Source organism: Triturus cristatus, chromosome 1_2, assembly GCF_964204655.1.
Source record: "Triturus cristatus chromosome 1_2, aTriCri1.1, whole genome shotgun sequence".
In the NCBI taxonomy this organism is placed as follows: Eukaryota; Metazoa; Chordata; class Amphibia; order Caudata; family Salamandridae; genus Triturus; species Triturus cristatus.
In genome coordinates, this window is record NC_140580.1 from 741918108 (window position 1) to 741938530 (window position 20423).

The window sequence follows — 20423 nt, forward strand, 5'->3', positions numbered from 1 at the left end:
GGTATGCCTCTGTCCAACGGGAAAGAGCACAGACAACTACGAGAACATATCTGAATCCTCGACATCGTTCCATCTGGATATAATCCATCTGGAGGACTTCAAAAGGGTGATCAGGAGGCTGAAATCCACCCTGTTCTACGGGAATGCTTTTACCTGGGTTAAACTGACAACAGATCATACAGGTACGAACTTTTTGTTTAGCTGCTGCTCGTAAATGTTTGTTGAACCAAATGTGTTGAATGCTGTCTAGCATAGCTTTTTCTCCTAGATGTGCTGGACTATGTACAGTGTTAATAACGACTTGGACCATTGAATCAGGAAGGAACCACACAGATTTTTCCTTCGTCATCCATCCTTGATCCGTTTGGATCCCTCCTAATTCAGTCCATTTCTTTATTTCGTCTGGTGTAGCATGTGTCTGTATGTCGATTACGTCAAGAGCGGGATCCTTAACCATCATGCAATGTGTTGGTGTCGGGACTATTGTCTTTGTCATGTCGGATGTTTGAGTTTGAGCAGTCTGTTTAGCTGTTCTGTCAGCTAGATCATTGCCTTGAGAAATGATATCAGTAACTTTCGTATGAGCTTTACATTTCATAATTGATATTGCAGTGGGTAGATGTATTGCATCTAATAAGGCATGAATAAGGGGTCCGTGCTGAATGTGGGCACCGTGAGAAGTTAAATAACCTCTCTCTCGCCACAGCACGCCGAAGTCATGTACAACTCCGAATGCATAACGTGAATCAGTGTATATGTTGACTTTTTTATTTGTGGCTTGAATACAGGCTTGTGTCAGACCGATGAGCTCTGCTGCTTGAGCGGACAAGGTATTTATGCAATTTGTTTCAATGATTTCAGTGTCTGTTGTGACTGCATAAGCGGCCACTAGCTCTCCTGTACCTGTTCTCATACATGAACCATCTACATACAACGTCAGGTCTGGGTCTGACAATGGGACGTCTGTCAAATCTTGTCTGGGTTTCGTCGTGATAGTGATAACTTCAATACAATCATGTGCAAGTGGGTCTGTTCCATTTATAGGTAACAGTGTGGCAGGATTCAATGTACTACAACGTCTGATTTCTATATGTGGCTGAAACAATGTTAATTCGTAACCAGTAAGTCGTGCTATAGTCAAGTGTTGTGTTTGTGTGCGGTTCAAGAGAACCTCTACTGCATGTGGTACTTGTACTGTCAATGGATGTCCTAATACTATGGCATCGCTTTGTCTGATTGCTAAAGCTGTTGCTGCCACTGATTTCAGGCACGCCGGCAAAGCCTGAGCTACGGGATCTAATGTACTAGAAAAATAAGCACATGGTTTGTGTGATCCTGCTTGTTCCTGTGTGAGTACTGACAAGGCAGTACCTTCGCGTTCTGTAACGAAGAGTGTAAACTGTTTATTGTAACATGGTGTTGCTAAAACAGGTGCTTGGCATAAGGCTTTCTTTAGGCTTTCAAAAGCTTGTGTATGTTCCTGAGTCCAAGGGAGAACAGTCGATGTGGCTGCCTCCTGTGTTGTCAATTGAATGAGGGGTTTTGCTAGAAATGCATACTGAGGGATCCACTGCCTACAATATGAAGTGAGGCCTATGAAAGCCCGCACCTCCTTTTGTGTCCTGGGTATCGGCATATTTGCAATTAGCTGGATGCGATCCGGTGTAAGCTGCCTTCCCTCCTTGGACAGCGAGTGACCAAGGTAAACAACTCGCTGGACACAGAATTGCAGCTTAGAAGGGGACACCTTGTGCCCCTTTTTGGCCAAAAATTGTAATACCGTCAGTGAGGCTTTCTCACATTCAGGTTCGCTCCTAGCGGTGATCAGCAGATCATCGACATATTGAAGCAGGGCAGTGTTGACTGGCATGTGGATACTGTCGAGTTCTCGTTTCAGTGCTTGGCTATAAATGCTGGGGCTTTCTGTAAATCCTTGAGGTGCGCGTGTGAATTTAAAGCTTCGTCCATTTAAACTAAATCCGAACAAGTATTGGCTTTCCGGATCTATTGGGACGCTGAAGAAGGCATTCTTGAGATCAATTACAGTAAAGAATGTTGCTTCGGAATCAATGGCTGTCAGTAATGAATAAATGTCTGGGACTACGGGGTATTGTGGTACTATGCATTTATTTAATTCGCGCAGATCAATAAACAATCGATATACTGGCGGGGCTGTTGGATCGGTTCGTTTAAGAATCGGAATTATCGGTGAATTACATACATTGGAGTCAGTTTCCACAACCACTCCTTGGGTAATAAGCTCGTCAATGATTTGTAGTAAAGCCACTACAGCATCTGGGGGTAACTTGTATTGTCGCATTCGTGGAAGTACCACTCCTGCCTTTAGTGTGACTCGATATGGTGTAATGTTCATGCAACCAACATCTGTAGGGCCTTGTGCCCATAAATGTGTCGGTAAAGTCTGTAGTCGGTGATCCATGTCTCGGGACACGTAGTGCCCTTTGAAATCACGTAAAAATAATCTTACTCCTTCTGGAGAACAACATATAATAGCTCCTAGAGCTTTCAAAGTTTTTATGCCTAACAAGTTTTCTGGACATGATTTAGTAAGTAATAAATCTGTAGTTCGTGTCAAGGGACCAATCGTAAGTGGAAGAGGCTGTGTTACTTCGTTAATGATAGGTTTTCCTGAAAAACCAAGGGAAATATTCTGTGAGCCTGAGAGGGGTGCCCCTGGAACTTCACTACGTTTTATTGTTGTTCGGCTTGCCCCTGTATCGAGTAAGAATTTTCTATCTTGACCTAACAGTTCACTGTGTACATAAGGTCCTTCTTGATCTACAGGGACCTCAATAAGGGGTAAGCCAACTTCCCTCTCTAGGCTGTTTCATGAGTATCGTTGATAATCAGGATAGTCATACTGTGCGGTCTGATACATCTGTCGGGTCGTTGTTTGTGTGGCAGCAATAGGTTGCGGTGGTGGAGCTGGCATAGACTGTTGCGGAGCTGGCATGGACTGTGCATGCTGCGGAGTTCCTTGTTGATTCTGATCCTGTCTAAGTGGTCGTGGTCTTTCTTTTGCGTTACCTATGGCAATATTATGTTTTAAAACTGGACAATCATGTACATAATGACCTGGCTGTTTACAATAATTGCACGTCCCTTTAACAGGACCTGTTGAAACACTGGACTGTGTTATACCCTTCTTATGACCGTCAACTGGCACTGTCTGGGAAACTAGCATTTTCATTTTCGTGTCTTTCATGCGTCTATGTTCATGTTCTTGTTCTTCTCTAATTCTATTGTGATGGTACTGTAGCATTTGTAACATTTGTGACGGAGTGTTACCTTGCCAGGTACTCTCGAACTTCAATACTCTATTCTTAACTTGGGGCAAGGCATTTTCAACCAATTTTGTCACAAACAGATGTGGATACGACTCGCTACTTGCTTTTATTCCACTATTCATACCAAAACATTTCTCAAATCGGGAATAGAAATCACTAGTGTCTTCATCTGATTTTTGTTTACAGGCTGAGATTGCACCCCAGTCTTCCTTTTTCGTAGTTAATAAACGTGGCAGTACCTGTACTAGTAGACCTGGTAGTGCTTTGATCTTGTCCCCGAGCCCTGAACCTGGACCTCGAGCTTTTTCTTCGTTTTCTAATGCTGTCCAATCTATCTTCTGGTCTCCCACCTCCCAATCCTTTTCCTTGAGTTTTTCGTAAATGCCCGCAGGCATTAATACCTTCAATATTGTCATAATGTCGGGGTAGGTATATTCTCCCATGAGCAACATGTCTTTAATTTCACGATGGAAACCTGCTGGGTCTTTATCATGACTGGGTACCACTTTCTTCATTTCTAATAATTCGATTTTAGATATGGGTGTGTATACAAACACACGTTTAAACTCATTGTCATCACCCTTTATCGGGTGCACTTCGCGTAAGGGATTCTGTCTATCCATATAATACGTCGTTCTTTCCTTGATGGGCAGTGAGACATGTTCAGGACATACAAAAAGGATGTACTGCTTTCTGGATTCTAGTATTTCTCTAATTAACTTAGTACCGGAACCTCTCCATTTATTCGTGAGTAATTCAGTCAATATATCAGGTAAGGGACCAGGATCGGAGTGTTGGCTTTTATATAATATAAGGAGTTGTTGAATCATATAGATACCAGCTAAACGCTGTTCATCTGGGGCGAGGTTCAAAAACGTATGTGCTAGTGTATCATCACCATATTTTCCAGGACTATCAACCCAGTGAACGGCTGACCTGGCTAATTCTTGTTCGTCCATAGAATCGAGTATATGATAACCCCTTCGTTCTCGGAGTAATTTGTCAGCGGCTTGGAATGAATGTTCGGGGGACCTTATATTTATTATAGGAGTTTGAAATTTTCTGTTATTATCTGAACGTATCGGACATATCGGATCAGGAAAGCATCTAGTATTATTGCAAGATCTTCCTCTACCTACATAGGCCATGGTTTCTAACTGTCCTGTGGGCAGTTCTAATTCTTCCTCGTCCTCGATTTGTTCTGGTTCGTCTACTGCTAATCTTTCCTCGTGTATTCGTTCTATTTCTTTGCGGATCTTTCGGCTCATAGCTACTATGCATGATCGTTTATCATGTCTCCCCTCTGATATATTCTTACCCCATGTGGTAAGAATCTGCATTTCTTCCGGATTTACCCCTGGTTAATCTTGATTTCTGATCACACAGTTTATGAGGAAACGTAACAGTTCCCCCTGGATTTCCACTTTTTGGTACTCCATGGCTCTGTTAATACTCTCAGGGTCTCGCCCTGACTGAACAAAGTGATATATATTTTCTAAATGTGCAGTCATTCCTGGTAGCTTCCCTAAGTATATTGCAGCTCGTCGGATACGTAATGATGCCAGCATCATTTCGTCCCCTTTTCCGGGCACAGGGTCATATCTACAGTCTATTAGAAGTTCCTTGAGCGTGTTGGGAGTTACTAGTTTGGGCGTACGTTGGTGGGCTAATTCTTGAAAGGAAAGTTTATTTGTTCTGGGTGGCGTAGAAAAAATGCTTGATGTACCTCCGGTAGCACCACCTGGGGTGCTGGATGTGAAAGGATTCGTTGAACGTGATATAGCAACCATAGGTGTGGATGCGGATGTAGAAACAGATGTGCTTGCCGGAACTTGTGTCGGAGTTTGCTGTTGCAGAGGTACAGACGGAGGAGGGTCTTGGCGTTGAACCCCCTCGGCAGGCGGTCTATGTGGCGCAGCATTAGCATACTCGGGAGCTGCGTCGTCTAAATAAGAGGAAAGAAAAACATCTTCTGCGGATCTGGGATGCCCTTTTGGATGTACTTTTATCGGAAACAATGGGGGTGGCAAGTCTTTTGGTATTTCCGGAGTAGCCTTAGGTAGTCCTTCGGCCAGAAGAGGATACATACCATTCACAAGGGCATTTCTTTGTCTGTCTGTTTGTTCTGACTTTACTCGAGTACCTTCTTCAATTAATACACTTTCTCGAACTTTATTTGAATTCTCCTTACTCTTCTCTTCCTGTCTACGTGCTTTTTCTGTACGTCTATACGATTCTTTACGCCATAATTCAATGGCGTCTTTCTGTGATTGTCTAGCTTTCCTTTTCCACAATTCTTCTTCTACTTTCATAATGCAATCTGCATCCCAGGTCCCAGCTGCGGGCCACCTCTGACTTTCTGGTAATTCCTTGGTGTAGTCTACCCATAGATCAAGAAATAATATGGCGTCTAGGCCATGTTTATGATACATGAAGTACCCTGGAGTGTCCCTAGGAGGAATGGGAACAGCTTCTTCGAGTACCCCTTTTCTAGTTGTGATCTGTCTTAATTTCGAAAAGAGCGGCATATTTGAGAACTGATCTGATACCTAATTTTGAACACGTTTAACCCCTTCCATGCTGGACGGATTCCCCTGCTGTGCTGATCTTTTCCTGCGCGGGCGTGGTCATGACGGAACGGTTCCGTCATGAGCACAGCTCAACCGTGGCTCATGACGGAACCGTTCCGTCATGAGCACCGAAGGGGTTAATACCATAAAACACAATAATAAACAGTCATTCACACCACAATATACAGAACGTATTTAAAACATTTTAACATTTAACATTTAAATAAAATAGACAATGATGGTCATTTAGGGAACTAGTCACTAAGCATAATACTCGATACTAACTAGGTAAATCTGAATTATATACTAGACATACTTGATATACTGCTAAACAGTACAGATACACTGCTAAAACAGTGCAGACCGGATTTGTGTACCCAAACCCGTCTTGACCGGCACAACCTATGTGCACGTCAGAACGCCTCCCCGATAATGGTACTCACCGGGTAGCTCGGAACGGAAGGCCTCGGAACTGAACTGAACTTGAACCGGACTGGACTCGACTCGGAACTTCGGAAACTTCGGAAAACTGGTGGGCCTCTGTATACCTCGGATCTTGCTCTCTCAGCTAGGCTCTGGTCGGGATACTTCGCACTTCTCACCGCCTCGTCTGGGTGTTGATCGCAGCCTCAGTTACCCCCGCTCGGCAGGAGGGAGATACAGGAAATCCTGTGGGTACGCGTTGTTGTCCGTCCAGCTGTGACAGGAGACCAGGCCTGCAACGCACCGCCGGCGCGTGAGATGAGAAAGTGTCCCTGTTCGGGCGCCATTTATGTGGTAAATAATTTAATTACCGGGACTTAATTTGATGCGGAAAATCTATAACAATAGCTCAGTAAAATAAGAGGCAGAATCCGTGGTATTAGAGGTTCGGAACGGGCTTTATTCCATAATCAATTTAAATCGATGAGCTCCATATTCCATCACCACGAAGGTTCAGGAAGTGAAGACCGTACTTTATTGATAAGTAATCATTTTTATACAATAGGCATTACAGTGAAGCAAATGCAGGAGGCGTAACAATTGATAGTAAAGATAAAACATACATGCGTAGCAAAAGTGGGTGTAACTGGGTGTAACTAAAGAACGTCATCAGGTATGATGTCATAATAGGGTGGTTCCATGAAAGAATTTCGCAATGTCAGCAGAAATACTTGGCAGAAATGCGCGCGCAGCAGCATGACGTGTGATTGACGTGCAACTAGGGGGTGAAGGGGACTTGACATTTAGCTCTACATGTGGCGACAGAAGTCTGGAGGGTCAAGTCAACCTAATCCCAAATCATATCTAACATCCTATGTTTAGAGAACTATGTTATCCAAAAGAGAGGTCTCTTAGAGTAGAATCTTATTCTATACTGACTATACTGACTGTTAATGCGTGTACAAGCGTCTAAGTGTCTACACTAGATGCGAGGGCAGAAATCTTTCATAGTAACAGAGCTATGAATTACTTGCATAAAGACAGAGAAGCCGGGCCTTTTGCTCGGTAGCTGGAAGAATGTTTACTTAAACTACTAGACAGGAATGCATTGGGTAGGGAGCGGAGCAGATAATTTCGAAGGTGAAATACAGTTTTTTGGCAGGCAACAGGCTGATGTCAGGCACCGTTAGCCGCGCAGAGAGTAGGACAAAGTTCATGGATACAGATGCGAGCTCAGACCGGAGCTTTCAGAGGCAGAAGGCAGGAAAAGCTTGATGGCAGAATCAGGGCCTACTTGCCTGGACTGTAAAATGGCATAAGTGAACCATATAAAGGCGGTGGCCTTTCATACTTAGGAATGGAATATCCAGCCCATTCATGGCGGATCTGAAAGAGGACATGTTGGCGGTGGACGCACATGTGTTTGCGTCTTCATAACTGGAACTGGAGGGAACATACATGTACTTGTGATTTATACATGAAACCGTTGGGGTCCAAGATAGGGGACATAACTGACCAGAAAAATCCATATTTCCACAAAGGGTGCAGGCGGGTGGGTCGGTGTCTGCCTAGGATTCACATCAGTGGACAGAGACATATGAGGGGTGGGTGCCTATCACTCCCAGCAGTGCCCAGACATATGAGGGGTGGGTGCCTATCACTCCCAGCAGTGGACAGAGACATGGGGGTGGGTGCAGAGGAATACCTGCAGTGGACAGAGACATATGAGGGGTGGGTGCATATCACTCCCAGCAGTGTCCAGACATATGAGGGGTGGGTGCCTATCACTCCCAGCAGTGGACAGAGACATGGAGGTGGGTGCAGAGGAATACCAGCAGTGGACAGAGACATGGGGGGTGTACATCATCCTCAGATGACCACAACTCCATGGGTGAACGCATCCACAATATGCGACTATGTTGAGAGTGCCATAACAACACATCACTGACAGCAGTGTCCCACTCCCATGAGGACGGATGTCCTTCCCCCACTGCATGACACACCACATGTGTGTGTGATGACAAATGACACATGCATACCCACCCCTGGCGGATGCAGCACAATACACACACTGAGATCATGCCACAAGACTGTATAGTCATGTTAAAGCCTACTAAACTAAGAGAGCCAAAGGGAACACACACTGTCACGCACATTCCAGGACTGATAGGAATGTACAGGTGCTGGGACAGCCACCAAGTTGTTGTGTCCCATGGAAGGAATAGGGTGGAGTTCCCAAAGATACAATGCCCACAATTGTGAGTCAGGTGCCCAAATACCCTGCAGAACAAGTAACATATGTGTGCTATGCTGGAAGTACACACATGCATAGTGCGTTAAAGGGACAATTTCTACATAAAGGCATGGCAACATACTCTATACACAAGTACAGTGACTACCAAGGATGGCACAGACGATGCAGCCGGAGACATTGATGAGCAGGCATGGCCATAGTTGAAGGGATCCGTCACCCACCAAGGAAATGTAGACACAGGTCAGCACAACAATTTTGCAACTCCCTGCAGGGAAGATGTCAGGTGCCACAGAGGAAGGAACACTCCTTGGGACAATGTCTCCAAACACAAAGAGCATACACAACCAAAGATTCTTTTCAGAGACCTTGTGATGGCACGCAGATACCAGGGTCCACCCCATGAGCAGCAGACTACAACATTTCCCAGACACCTAACACATGATCACCACCCCAACTCATGGAGCATCAGAACCAACATAAATACCTGAAAACCAATCTTGGTCAAAGGAAAAATAAAATACTTTATTCAGCATTAAATTAAAAGGTATAAAAGGACAATATTTACAAAGGCCATAGGCCTGTCCAGATGCGAAGTCCTTGGGGGGGGACACATGTCCACGCGTCTCCCCGAGCTTGCCTGCACATACTAAACCTCTGGTTCAGTGACTGGGGGGGGGCATCATGTGGGGAAGGACCAGGCACCGCAGGGACAGGAGGGGGAAGGGTAGGTGTTGTGGGTGCAGGGACGTACGACTCCACCACAGGGGGTGGGGCAGCACCAAAGGTGGAGGTTAGCATAGCGCTGCACACGTCCGCAAGCTCTTCCAGCATCTCCCCTGCACCCGAAGGAACCACAGGTCCCAAGGAGGGGGGGGTCGGAGGGATGGGTTGCAGCGCTACTGGGGGAGGTGGTGGACAGGGGGGGACTCAACTCCCCTACCCGTGGAGTGCCTTGCCCGTTTGCGTGATGGTGAACCAGTGGGGCTGAGGCCCAGCACAGCCAAGTATGTCTCCTTCTCAGACTGTGGGGCAGGGGAGCCGAGGGGAGTGACATTGGAGGGACTGGGGAGTGAGGCATGCGGACTTGGACTGTGGCTGCGTGTCTGCCTGTGTGCCCTAGACCCAGTGGGTGGGCCTTCTTCCCCCTGAGTGTGGGTGACAGGAGGTGTGCGCTTGCCCTTCCCTGTTGGTGTGCTGCCTGTGTCTGGTGGGGTGCGTGGCTGGGAATGTCTGTGTGTGCTTGGGACAGGCATGGGAGTGGGAAGCGTGGATGGTGCAGGGGTAGGGGGGGACAAAGCGCTGCAGGAGACTCACTGCTGCCGTCAGTGACGAGTCCATGGACCTCAGCAACATCCGTTGGTCAGACATCGCTGATGACATGCCCTCCATGTACGACACCATCTGTGTCAGCAGTCTGGTGTGGCCATGGAGGACACTCAGCAGCGATGATGGTGAACCAGTGGGGCTGAGGCCCAGCACAGCCAAGTATGTCTCCTTCTCAGACTGTGGGGCAGGGGAGCCGAGGGGAGTGACATTGGAGGGACTGGGGAGTGAGGCATGCAGACTTGGACTGTGGCTGCGTGTCTGCCTGTGTGCCCTAGACCCAGTGGGTGGGCCTTCTTCCCCCTGAGTGTGGGTGACAGGAGGTGTGCGCTTGCCCTTCCCTGTTGGTGTGCTGCCTGTGTCTGGTGGGGTGCGTGGCTGGGAATGTCTGTGTGTGCTTGGGACAGGCATGGGAGTGGGAAGCGTGGATGGTGCAGGGGTAGGGGGGGACAAAGCGCTGCAGGAGACTCACTGCTGCCGTCAGTGACGAGTCCATGGACCTCAGCAACATCCGTTGGTCAGACATCGCTGATGACATGCCCTCCATGTACGACACCATCTGTGTCAGCAGTCTGGTGTGGCCATGGAGGACACTCAGCAGCGATGTCTGGCCAACCTGCAACTGCCGCTGAATGTCCACAAACTCGGCAGTGAGGGCAGCAGGGGAGTCAGGGGCAAGGGGTGCGGTGCCTTGCACAAAGGAGACAGGTTGTTGCCCTACACGGACAGAAGGGACCCGAGCAAGTGGGAGGGCGGTGATGGGAATGGAGGGGGCGGTGACAGTTGTAGTGCTGCTGCCAGCTGTTGGAGCAGCCTCCGCCCCATCAGGGAGCTCAGCCTCGGACCCGTCAGCGTCGTAGTCGGTGTTGGTACATGACAGGTCCTCCGCCTGACTCCCCTCGCCCTCCGTGCCACTTGATTCCGCCGACTCCCCAGCAGTGGTGGCACCGGTGCTCGATCCCTCCTCCTGGTCCGTGCAGGTGTCTCCCTCGGTGTCCCCCGATGATGCTGTGTGCAAGGTGAAGAGACATGAAATAATCAGTCACCTGTGTACATCTGACACATGAGTCCAAACAAAATCGGTCACAGTGCATATCAGGAAATGCATCATGAGTAACATCTAGAATACTCCGCACATATGTAAGCCATGCACTCCCCAGTTGGTTCACCCACCATGCCCCCTGAAAAAATTAACACCAGGACACAACAGCAAATAACTCGATATCCAATTATACTGAGAAGCTAGTGTCTGTGAACAGTGGAGCACAGCCAGACTATGAAGGCATGCCACCTCTTGTTCACTGTGAAAGAAACAGTATTGGTGCACCCAAGGCCAAATAACAGACGCCAATGCTGAAGGTGTCCCCACACTCAGAGACCTGTGATTACTTTGTAAACCCTAAAGAAATACATTGTGATCCCTTGGGAATCACAACACTTTACACAATCGACATGTTTGGAATGTGTTAATGTGCCACTTTTGGAACAGAACACACATGTGCCTGGATAACAGAAGTCACACAAGGAGGTGCACAAAAAACTACTTTTACACAGTCATTGTATGAGCTGCCAGCCTAATGCAAATAAGCCACTGTTAAGAATAAATGTGGTATCAGGAAGTACATATACATGGCACCACGGTGGTCTGGATGACTTGACACCCATAAGTTGGTATCAGCAACAACTGAGGACTGTTAGAGTCGGGGATCTCGGGTTGGCGCAAGGTTGCCCTTGTGTCAAGCAGGAACCCTCTCCTCCACGTCAGGGCGCAGGATTACCCCTCGCGAATGACCCTTGCTCACCCTCTAGGTGCGTGGCGTGAGCAGCCAAGGCGATTCCTCAGGCGTTGTTGGTTAAGCACTTACAATCGTACACACAGTAAATACATCAATCCCCCCAGAAACGGACACCAGACTTGGATATATATAAAAATATGATTCTTTATGTAAAAATAAGGTATATATATCTCAGCAGACTTATCACAAGACCAATAACGTTTTCGCTATGCCACCAGGTTATAAAGCAGGCAAATGTTCTTTGTTCGTAGTTTAAAATGGATACTTTGTAGTCTCTTTACTTGTAGTTCCAGTACTCACAGAGATCGGTTCCTGCGAACGGGGAAATAAGGCGTTGCGGGCCCCGAGCCCGATACTGGACTTCTTTCGTGATTAGGAGAGTCGGCACAGGTCGATGCGATTCTCAGCTTGGGAAGTGTTCTTGGGTCCTCAATCAGCAGGTGTGGGCACGTAGGCAGGCGCGGCCAGCGACCCTTTAGCACGGCGGTGCAGGAGGGTCTCCACAGCGTGGGCGGCGCGGCCTGAGATGTCCGGGGATAGCGAAGCGGGGTCACAGGGCACAGTCAGTGCAGCTGGATGACCCGGCGTAGATCACAGTCGTCGGACGGCTTCCGGCAGGAGGGGTGATAGCGCGTTCAGCGCACTCCAGTGGCAGGCGGTGACAGGGATGCAGGCGGCCTGGCCCGGGAACAGAGAGCGGCTCCGGACGGAGCGGGGCTCTCACGGGTTGGAGGCAGGCGAGCTTCTGAGTGTCACGGCCCTAGGAGGGGCGAGGAGGGGCGCAGTCTCTTTTCCAGCGGGATGCCCACACGGCTCGAATTGGAGGACGAGCAAGAAGCACAGAGAACCCACTGTTCCTGGGGTTCAGTTCAGGGGGCAAGCTCAGATCAAGCCCTTGGAGAATGTTCAAGCACAAAGTAGCAAAGTCTTTTCAGTAAGTCTCTTCCTCTCCTTTCTCAGCAAGGCAAGCAGCAGGCCAGCTCCTCCGGCGTCTTCTTCTCCTTCTAGTCGGGCAGAGGTTCTTTGTGGTAAACAGGATTCTGATTTCTTAGGAGCCAGGCTCCTACTTTTATACCATGATTCTTTTGTTCTTTAGCGCCAGGGGGCCTAGGCCTGGCTCAGTCCAGTTCTGGAGCACTTTGTTATGGTGACTCTGCTCTTTCCTTTCAGCAGCAGGGCAGAGACATCAGCCGCCCCACAGGGGGTGGCGCCGGCTTTGTGGTGGCAGAGCACAGGTCTATTCAAGAGTCAAGTTGTACTCCTCCCACCCATCCAGGTGTAATCTCTCTACCCACCACCTGGCAGCCAACCTGTCTCTGGGGATTCCCCAACCCTGCTCCTTACTGTTGCCGGGCAGAACACACACACATACAGCAGAGGCGGACTGAGATGGTCAGGTCAGTAAATACTAACTTTCTAAAAGTAGTATTTACAAACCCAGGATATTAAAATAAACTTGACTACAAGAAGTATTTTATCATCCTGAGTTCAGGCATACTAAACTTGACACTTCTACCATGCTCTCTGAGTCCACTGGGGTCACAGCGTTGGCGTGATCCCGGCAGCCCATTCTGGCCTATGGAGAGCAGGTAGCCTTCAATAGTGAAAAACGACAAGGGCTGTAATTCACTACTAAGACATGCCACACACACCAGGGCATGTCTTACCTTATGCCTACAATGCACCCTGCCCTTGGGCCTACCAGAGGGGTGGCTAATATGTAGGTAAGGGAAGGTTTAGGGACTGGCAAGTGGGGGCACTTGCGCAGTCAGCGCGACGGTCCCGGACCGCGCACAGGGTCTGCGGTGGCAGACCCTAGACACACTTTACAAGGCCGCTTCCGTGGGTGGCGCAACCAGCGCTGCAAGCCCACCAGCAGCATTGGCATTCACAAGCCCTGGCACCCCTGGTGCACTTTACTGGGGACTGACAGTGAATCCAATAAACCAATCAGGGACATCAATTACAGGTACATTTTACTTTGGGAGCACTTGCACTGCGGCACGGATTAGCCGTGGCGCAGTGCCCTGAGCGGACAACACCAGCAAAAACAGTCGAGGCACACCATCAAAAAGTGGAAGGGAAACTCACGCCAAGGTGCCAGGTCTAACACGTGTCCCCTCCAGCTGAAATGTGGGGAGAACTACCCTGGCCCAGGGGGTTCCTCGTCACTAAGGCGGAAATACCTGGACAGACCGTCAGCGTTGGCGTGATCTGTACCAGGACGGTGTTCCACCGTAAAGTCCATACCCTGTAGGGAGATGGACCACCTCAACAGCTTCGGGTTTTCACCCCTCATTTGCATAAACCATCTGAGGGGCCTGTGGTCCGTCTGAACCCGGAAGTGAGACCCAAACAAGTAGGGTCTTAGCTTCTTCAGCGCCCAGACCACAGCAAATGCTTCTCGCTCAATTGCACTCCACCTACTTTCCCGTGGAAGTAACCTCCTACTGATGAAGGCTACGGGTTGGTCCCAGCCCTCCTCAGTCATCTGTGAAAGAACAGCCCCTACACCATGCTCTGAAGCGTCTGTCTGCACTAGGAATTCCTTGGAGAAGTCAGGGGCCAAGAGCACGGGCGCCGTGCACATGGCAGTCTTCAGGGTGTCGAAAGCTTTCTGACAGGTGTCAGTCCAAATCACGTTCCTGGGCTGCTTCTTCGAAGTCAGCTCTGTCAAGGGGGCAACGATCGTTCCATAGCCCTTGACAAACCTCCTGTAGTACCCAGTGAGCCCCAGGAAGGCCCTCACTGTGGTCTGCGTCTTGGGGGGTTCCCAAGCCAGGATGGTTTCAATTTTGGGTTGCAAGGGTGCCACCTTGCCACTCCCCACTTGGTGTCCCAAGTACACCACGGAACCCTGCCCGATCTGGCACTTGCTTGCCTTGATCGTCGGGCCTGCTCGGCGCAGCGCCATCAACACTTCCCAGAGGTGGCGCAGGTGTTCAGGCCAGGTGGCACTGAACACTGCGATGTCATCCAGGTAGGCGGCACTGAACGCATCCAGCCCAACCAGTACCTGGTTGACCAACCTCTGAAAGGTGGCAGGGGCATTCTTCATCCCAAATGGCATGACTCGGAACTGGAAGTGCCCATCTGGTGTAGAGAATGCGGACCTCTCTTTGGCCCCATCGGTCAAGGCGATCTGCCAGTACCCAGACGTTAAATCAAACGTACTGAGGAACCGGGCAGCCCCCAGCCGATCAATGAGCTCATCAGCTCTGGGGATGGGGTGCGCGTCAGTCTTCGTGACTGAATTGAGTCCTCTGTAGTCCACACAGAACCGGAGTTCAGGTGTGGCTCCCGGCGCAGCAGCTTTGGGGACCAAGACCACGGGGCTGGACCAAGGACTGCTGGAGGACTCAACCACCCCTAGCGCAAGCATTTTGGAGACCTCCTCCTTAATGCAAGCTCTAACCCTGTCAGTTACCCTGTAAGCCTTGTGCTTCACAGGTAAGCTGTCTCCGGTGTCCACATCATGGACGCACCAATCTGTGACACCAGGAACCAGGGAGAATCGGTCGGAAAATTGTCCCAGCAAGTGGCGGCAATCTTCCTGTTGTTCGGGCGTCAGGGTGGGTGAGAGGTTAACTCCATCCACTGACCCATCTTTCTCAGAGGCCACTAAGAGGTCAGGAAGAGGCTCGGTCTCCTCTTCCATTCCATCATCAGTGGCCAGCAGCATGCCCACTTCGGTCCTCTCTAAGTGGGGCTTAAGGCGGTTAACATGTAGGACCCTCAAAGGGTTCCTGGGAGTCTGCATGTCCACCAAGTAGGTGATAGGACTTTTGCGCTCCACAACCTCAAATGGACCTGTCCACTTATCCTGAAGTGCACAAGGCTCCACTGGGGCCAAGACCCACACCTTTTGTCCAGGTTGAAGCTCTACCAGAGTGGCATTCCGGTCGTACCACCGCTTCATCTCCTCCTGGCTGGCTTCCAGATTTGCCTCAGCAAGTTGCCTGAAACGCCGAGTCTGGTTTCGGAAGGCCAGCATGTAACTATATACATTCTGGGGAGGTTTCCTGGGAGATTGCTCCCAGCCTTCCTTTACCAAACTCAGAGGTCCTCTTACCGGGTGACCATACAGAAGCTCAAAGGGGCTGAACCCTAGAGACTTCTGTGGCACCTCTCGGTAAGCGAAGAGCAGGCATGGCAAGAGGACGTCCCACTTACGCCTCATTGGACCGTCCAGGCCCATGATCATGCCTTTGAGGGTTCGGTTGAATCTCTCAACCAACCCATTTCCTTGGGGATGGTAAGGAGTGGTGAACTTGTAAGTTACCCCACACTCCTTCCACAGGGATTTCATATATGTGGATATGAAATTGGTCCCCCTGTCGCTCACCACCTCTAGAGGGAATCCCACTCGGGAGAAAATTCCCATCAGTGCCCGTCCCACCACGGGGGCCGTCACTGTCCTCAGAGGGATGGCTTCAGGGTACCGGGTGGCATGGTCCACCAAGACCAGGATGAACCTGTTGCCCAGGGCTGTCTTGGGGTCCAGAGGCCCCACAATATCAATACCCACTCGTTGGAATGGCGTACCGACCACAGGGAAAGGTTGCAGAGGAGCCTTATGCTTCCCTCCGCTCTTACCACTTGCCTGGCAAGTCTGACAGGTTCTGCAGTAGGAATCTGAATTCTTATGCATTTGGGGCCAGTAAAAGTGGGTGACAAGCCTGTCATAGGTCTTGTCCATCCCCAAATGTCCTGCTAAAGGCACATCGTGAGCCAGCCCCAGTAGGAAGGTTCTGAACTTCTGGGGTACCACCAGCACACGGGCTGACCCAGGTTCAGCAGCCTTAGGCTCGGAATACAGGAGGTCACTCTCCCAGTACACGTAGTGTGTTTTGGCCTGAACACCATTGGCCTGGTCTGCAGCCTGTTGCCGCATACCTACGAGAGAAGGGCATTCTTTCTGCTCCCTGCAGAATTCCTCCCTGGAGGGACCTCCTTCTTGCTGCCAATGGGTCAGCTCAGGCAGATCTCCCAGTTCGGCAATCTGTTCCCCGGTAGGCTCCAGAGTATCCCCCTCAGGGTCTACTTCCTCCTGGGCCGTGGGAACTTCGGGGGCCGGTTTCCCGCGCCTCCTGCGCCTTCTCCCTAAGGCCGGTTCCTGGACCTCTCCCTCAGGCTCCAGGACCCTCTCAACACCCCTACTGGCTGCCATGGACCGGGTGGTCACGCATGCCCAGTCGGGTAGACCCACCATCCTCAGATGCGTGGTCTTCTCCACCTTTTCCCAAGGGGAACTCTCCAGGTCGTTCCCTAGCAGACAGTCTACAGGCATGTCAGTTCTCACAGCGACTTGTAGAGTACCAGAGACCTCCCCCCACTCAAAGGGAACTTGAGCCATTGGACAACGACTCTCTATGTTGTCAGCATTGACAACCCTACAGTAGGCATTGGGTACAATTTGCTCTTGAGACACCAGGTGTTGCCTCACCGAGGTCACGCTGGCTCCTGTATCTCTAAGAGCCTCAACCTTCTTTCCATTGATGGTCACCACCTGCCCATATTTCTTAGTGTTAGAGGGCAGGTAGGTTACAGGGACCATCTCACTGTCTCCTAGCGAGACTAGGGTCATCTGCCCGGGACCCCCACCCTCCTGGACTGCTACTTCCTCCCCAAAGTTAACACTAGCTACTTGCCGGGGGGGAGCACCAGTGGGTGCGGTCTTACCAAACAGGCGACACTTAGGATCAGAGGCAATGTGACCCGGGTCACCACACTTATAACAATTGAAGGGCCCCTTTGGAACAGGTCTACCTGTCGGGGCCCCGTTCTGCTGTGGGGGTGGGGGAGGCTGAGAACCCTTCTGCTGGTTCCCTTGGGAATTACTTTGGGGGCCTTTTTGGAACCCCTTCTGTTTACCCTTGTCCCCCCCACTCTTCTGCTGGGGACCCTGCCCACCTTTGGCGGAGTCTCCCACTTGACCCTTGTGGACCCTGGTGCTGAGCCAGCGGTCCGCCTCCTCAGCAAGCTTCCTCGGGTGGGACAGCTTGCTATCAATCAGGTGCTGGCGTAGCTCAGGAAAACATTGACTGGACAAGTGCTCCCATGCAATTAAATCAAGCAGCCCTTGATAATCATTCACTTTGCTACCCTTCACCCAACCATCCAGCGCTCTGCAGAAAAAGGTCACATACTCCACATACGTACTCTCAGGGATCTTCTTCGTCTCCCTGAACCGCTGTCTATATAGCTCCGGAGTTAACCCATACCTGGTCATTAAAGCTTCCTTCATATGAGGGTATGAGGTCTGGACTTCTAAGGGCAAATCTAACAGTGTGTCCCGCCCTTCCGCAAGGAACCTTCCCCACAACCCCGCTCCCCAGTCTTTCTCAGGGACCCGGTGTGAGGACATGGCCACCTCGTAGGCTCTAAACCACTGCCCTATGTCATCCTTTCTAAAATACTCCTTTACTACATCTTTGGGGATGTACACCTTGGACTCTACCTGCGCTGGTGGAGTGCTGCCACCAGAAGGAGCGGTGTCCAAACTTTTCGCCTTCAGCTCCAACTCCTTCAATCTGATATCATGATCCATTTGGCGTTGTTGTGCCTCCAGGGCCAACTTCTGCTTTTCCATTTCCATTTGTCCGGCCAACTTTGCCATCTCCATTGCATGCGCCCTGTCTGCTGCCCTGTCTGCCAGCTCCTCTGGCGACCGGACTCTGCTGGGCTCCTCAAGGTTGTCGGGTGGAACGATGTCCCCCGCATTCCGTAGGTCTCGTGACTCCTTCCAGGCTCTCAACGCCTTGGTGTACTGGGGCTTCCTCTTGCATCCAGCATGGGGGACTCTGAATTGTACACTGTAGCCTTTCAATTGCTCCATCGTGTAGCCTTCCAGTCTCTCCCAATCCACCTCATCGATTCCAGAAATCACAGAGAGTGCTCTCCCAGCGGAGTGTGAGCCAGGCATGGTTGCAGTAATGGCAGATGTCTCAACAAAGTTCAACAATTACAAACCTGTGGCTGCGTTATTTGGTCTGCTCTCACTATCTGGTGATTAATAATTCACTGTATGCAAATTACAAGTGCAAATCCGAAATCCCACCCGCTGCCAACAATGTTAGAGTCGGGGATCTCGGGTTGGCGCAAGGTTGCCCTTGTGTCAAGCAGGAACCCTCTCCTCCACGTCAGGGCGCAGGATAACCCCTCGCGAATGACCCTTGCTCACCCTCTAGGTGCGTGGCGTGAGCAGCCAAGGCGATTCCTCAGGCGTTGTTGGTTAAGCACTTACAATCGTACACACAGTAAATACATCAATCCCCCCAGAAACGGACACCAGACTTGGATATATATAAAAATACGATTCTTTATGTAAAAATAAGGTATATATATCTCAGCAGACTTATCACAAGACCAATAACGTTTTCGCTATGCCACCAGGTTATAAAGCAGGCAAATGTTCTTTGTTCGTAGTTTAAAATGGATACTTTGTAGTCTCTTTACTTGTAGTTCCAGTACTCACAGAGATCGGTTCCTGCGAACGGGGAAATAAGGCGTTGCGGGCCCCGAGCCCGATACTGGACTTCTTTCGTGATTAGGAGAGTCGGCACAGGTCGGTGCGATTCTCAGCTTGGGAAGTGTTCTTGGGTCCTCAATCAGCAGGTGTGGGCACGTAGGCAGGCGCAGCCAGCGACCCTTTAGCACGGCGGTGCAGGAGGGTCTCCACAGCGGGGGCGGCGCGGCCTGAGATGTCCGGGGATAGCGAAGCGGGGTCACAGGGCACAGTCAGTGCAGCTGGATGACCCGGCGTAGATCACAGTCGTCGGACGGCTTCCGGCAGGAGGGGTGCTAGCGCGTTCAGCGCACTCCAGTGGCAGGCGGTGACAGGGATGCAGGCGGCCTGGCCCGGGAACAGAGAGCGGCTCCGGACGGAGCGGGGCTCTCACGGGTTGGAGGCAGGCGAGCTTCTGAGTGTCACGGCCCTAGGAGGGGCGAGGAGGGGCGCAGTCTCTTTTCCAGCGGGATGCCCACACGGCTCAAATTGGAGGACGAGCAAGAAGCACAGAGAACCCACTGTTCCTGGGGTTCAGTTCAGGGGGCAAGCTCAGATCAAGCCCTTGGAGAATGTTCAAGCACAAAGTAGCAAAGTCTTTTCAGTAAGTCTCTTCCTCTCCTTTCTCAGCAAGGCAAGCAGCAGGCCAGCTCCTCCGGCGTCTTCTTCTCCTTCTAGTCGGGCAGAGGTTCTTTGTGGTAAACAGGATTCTGATTTCTTAGGAGCCAGGCTCCTACTTTTATACCATGATTCTTTTGTTCTTTAGCGCCAGGGGGCCTAGGCCTGGCTCAGTCCAGTTCTGGAGCACTTTGTTATGGTGACTCTGCTCTTTCCTTTCAGCAGCAGGGCAGAGACATCAGCCGCCCCACAGGGGGTGGCGCCGGCTTTGTGGTGGCAGAGCACAGGTCTATTCAAGAGTCAAGTTGTACTCCTCCCACCCATCCAGGTGTAATCTCTCTACCCACCACCTGGCAGCCAACCTGTCTCTGGGGATTCCCCAACCCTGCTCCTTACTGTTGCCGGGCAGAACACACACACATACAGCAGAGGCGGACTGAGATGGTCAGGTCAGTAAATACTAACTTTCTAAAAGTAGTATTTACAAACCCAGGATATTAAAATAAACTTGACTACAAGAAGTATTTTATCATCCTGAGTTCAGGCATACTAAACTTGACACTTCTACCATGCTCTCTGAGTCCACTGGGGTCACAGCGTTGGCGTGATCCCGGCAGCCCATTC